Raw genomic sequence first — 3,943 nt, 5'->3', positions numbered from 1 at the left:
TTGAAAGGACCTTTATTTGTAGTGAACTTTGTAAGCAGTCAAAGAGTAACATCAAAGTAACTATGGCAAATATTTATCTTTGGAAAATGGTTGATGAAATTTCGTCATGAAAGCTAGAGAGTCCAAGGCCAGAAAACTACATTTCAGCCTCTAATCTATCAAGCTCAGGCTCACCCATCATGTCCTATGTAAAACACCATTTACAATAAATTTCAAATTAGGGTTCACATCTGGATCTCCAATCTGGTCAGAACTGGTGTTCTTTGTACATTAGGAAAGAAATGCAAAGGTCACAAAGCTGTAGTAATTTTGATTGGCTATTAGATAGTCATGGGTCCTCTTGTTCAAGAACTGGAACTGGAAGACTGTCTTTCTGTTCAAGAACTTTTGAACAACATAATCCTCCATTTTAAAATACACTGTTTGAAGGGAAAGTCAGTCCAAATCTGATTGAAGGCAAATGAATAAGAATAAAGGAAACCAGCCAAATTTGTCTTGAAATTGCTCATCCACAGTTAGCAGGACTTGAATCCAGATTTGAGCAAGCACTTGGGTCACCAGGATACATTTCCCACAGGGCACTTCTATTTCAATTATAGTCATTATGTTTTTATGCATGTAAATTAGGACGGTGTTTTCCCAACCTAGTTTCTGGCTAGTGATAATTTGGAATTGTGAGAGTGTGTTGCAAGCACTATGGCTGCCAAGTGAGGTGACAGGGATTGCTAGTCACAAAACAGTACCCAGAGGCAGGTCTGTGAAGAGATTGATACCCATGGATGCTGCACTGGAGACACTGGAAGTAGGATGTGCACACTTTATGCAAATTGTATTATTCCTTTATTGGATTTCACTTTGCCTTTTCTTTAAAAAAAACACTTTTATTCTCTTGTCCTCTTTGTTTTGTAATGCATCAGCAGCTGTCCTAATTGGCTGTTATACAAGATATACTGATTTCTGAAACTGAGTTTAGATTGTATCTCATTTACCAATTCTTTTTCTTCACTTGATAAAATTGAAAGTAGTAGAGTAGCATTTTCCCAGGATCAAAGTTGCATGGGGGAGAACAGGAAATACTGGCCAGCTGAGTTCCACTACTGTGTCTTCAGTTTCTTTACAGCTGTCTGAAATTTGAAGGGCAAATTTCTTCCTCAGAACCCTGAACAATCAACACAGTTGCTGATCTTCAACTTCTGGAGGATTGTAAACAAGGAGAAAGTGATCTGCCAAAATGGGTTGTGGGAGAAAGCTGTTGCAGTTATCTTTTCAGATAAAATGGTGTGATTCTTTAAAACAAGCACAGACAATTTCTAGAGTCTGCTGGTGCACAAAAATGTGGATATTGGTTAAGTTGTATGCAAAACTGCAAAAGTTAACAAAATTTTAACATGAGAATAATGCAGCTTTGGGATTTTTTTTCTTTAATGTAGAATGATGAATTTTAACAGGATAGAGTAGTAACTGAAAATATATAAAATGATATCTGTAGATCTTTATCTGTAAAATAGCAACTACATTAAACAAACTCAGGATACATTCCAGTAATTGCTCTTACGCTTAACAGGAATGGGACTTTATACAGTACTTATAAGAGAGAACAGAGTCTTTTCCTTAGTTTTTCAGAATCTGATTAAAGAAGAATATTGTCATAAAAACATAATTAAATTCTGGTTTAAAGTGTGTTTCTAATTTTAAGCTGCTGTTAAACAGAAATTCTTCTCTTAATGTAGTTCTCACAGGGATGGTGACAACTGCTCCACTCCAATGAATAAATTAATATACCTAGGACATTTCTACTAAAGAACGCTCATTTAATAAAGAGTATTCTGTTTCCTGAACAACAGCAACAAAACTTAGAAAGAACAGCATAGAAGTTTAAAAAATTATTGGGAAAGTAGAAGTGACCCTTAGCTGAAATTCTCCAAAGATGGTTTATTAGTCTCTGAAACACTGGTTTGTAGAAAGGAAGTACTTTGCTATCATACATTTCTCCTGCTCATAAATTATCAGTTTGGGGGTGGGGGGAGTGGTCTGTCTTCATGAGATGGTTGGAAGAGTCCTGAGGCCCTCTGGTGGTCTCAAAGGCAAAGTTGGTTATCCTGTTCTATGGAAAAATGCTTATCCTCTAGAGCAGTGTTTCTCAACCTTGGCAACTTTAAGGTGTATGGACTTCAACCCATGCTGGCTGGGGGAATTCTGGGAGTTGAAGTCCATACACCTTAAAGTTGCCAAGGTTGAGAAACACTGCTCTAGACAGTATTACTAATCAGAAACTCATTTTCCAATTGTAGAGAGAGACAAAAAAGTACCCTATGTGCACAAAAGTGGAGTATCAAGAGGTGTAGAAGAAAATGAGGGCTTGCATAAATGTCAAGAAAAAAGAACTTTAAAGAGGAAAACTGCAAAGAGAGAACCCCTCTCCCAACAGTAATTTCTTAGTGAGTATGAGAAAGAGTGATGACTGGATGAAAGTAAAAAGAGCAAATGGAGATGGAAGTGGAACAGAGTAACTGGGAAAGGGACATGGCTACCCCCTGAACAGAAATACTCCTTGTTTCCATCTTTAGACACCCTTTGTGTTTGCGTAAATTGTACATTTCAATAGTGAAGGCCAAGGTTCTATTGCAAAAACATCCACAGCAGCAATCAGAAATATAACACCCCAAGAAATGCTGTATAATACTTAACAAGCAGGGTTATGAATGCAGGTTTTATGGCTTTCCTAAAGGCCTGTAGGGTCGGGTCCTGTGGAATTCAGGGGGGATGCTAATCCTCACAGTAAGGATGGCTTCAGAGAAGGCCCATCACTGTTGCTTTTGTGATGGGACCCAGAGCATGGCCCCCTGCTAGATCTTACCAGATGGGTAGGAAACAATCAAACAGAAGCAGTCTTGCAGGTAACCATATCCCACATCATGAAAAGCCTTATAGGTAACAACCAGCACCTTGTGTTGCACCCGGAAGCCAGCTGGTAACCAGTGCAACTCACAAAGTAAAGGTGTCACATAGACAAACCAAGGTCCCCCAATAGTTTGCTGCATTCAGGATCAGCTGTATTCGGGATCAGCTTTAGTTTTCGAGTGGTCTTCAAGGGCAACCCCATGTAGAGTGTGTTGCAGTTGTCTAAATGCGAGGTGATTAAGGATTAGTGACAATGAGAAAAGTCTCCTGATCTATGATAGAGTGTAACTGGCACATCAGATGTATCTGAGCGAAGAGCAAGAGCCAAGACCCCCAAATATTAATCCCAATAAATTCGAACTGGAATTGATTCTTGCTTAGGAGCAAGATGTCATTGACTTCGCTCCAGGGAGACTTCAAGTAAACACAAATAGATTTTCACTGCAGTCCTCTCTGTCATATGATATGCAGGAGTGAGAATATAATTATTTAAGCCTACAGTTCCAAAATAAAAACTATGGCTCAGCTTAAGATCTTTACTGTGCAGTAGCAGTGACTCTTCAGGTCACCATTCAGTGTGGTGCTGCACCATAAATTAGCCATCTTGTTCGGGGGGAATTGTATTTCAACAACATCCAGAAGGTCAGTTCTGCTCTCCTTAAACATTACAAATTACAAAGAACTTTCGTTGGAATAGGATTCATATCATCACTGGCCATAGCAAATTATGAACAATATGTGGAGGGCCATGGATACCCCACATCTGGTCTTTTCACTGAGTTGCCTAGACATATAAGCATCGTTGTCGAATCTAGCAAGCAAAGAGCACGATCGACCACAAGTCAGGCTGGTTAAATGCCAGCAACTTCAAAGCTCTAGCCAGAATGCCCAGAACTAAAATGGCTGACAAGCGGTAAAATACTGTAGGTAACACGGTCGCATGAGCGCGCCGAAGAAAATGTGCCCGTATCCAAGATGGTCGCTCAAGCCATGGTTAATAGTACCATAGAAAATAGACGGGCATCCTTCTTTGTGCGTTCCG

Source organism: Python bivittatus, unplaced genomic scaffold (assembly GCF_059951505.1).
Source record: "Python bivittatus isolate LINGU-HERP-01145 unplaced genomic scaffold, Pbiv_v1 ctg000080_np1212, whole genome shotgun sequence".
Lineage (NCBI taxonomy): Eukaryota > Metazoa > Chordata > Lepidosauria > Squamata > Pythonidae > Python > Python bivittatus.
This window is presented reverse-complemented; position numbering follows the sequence as displayed.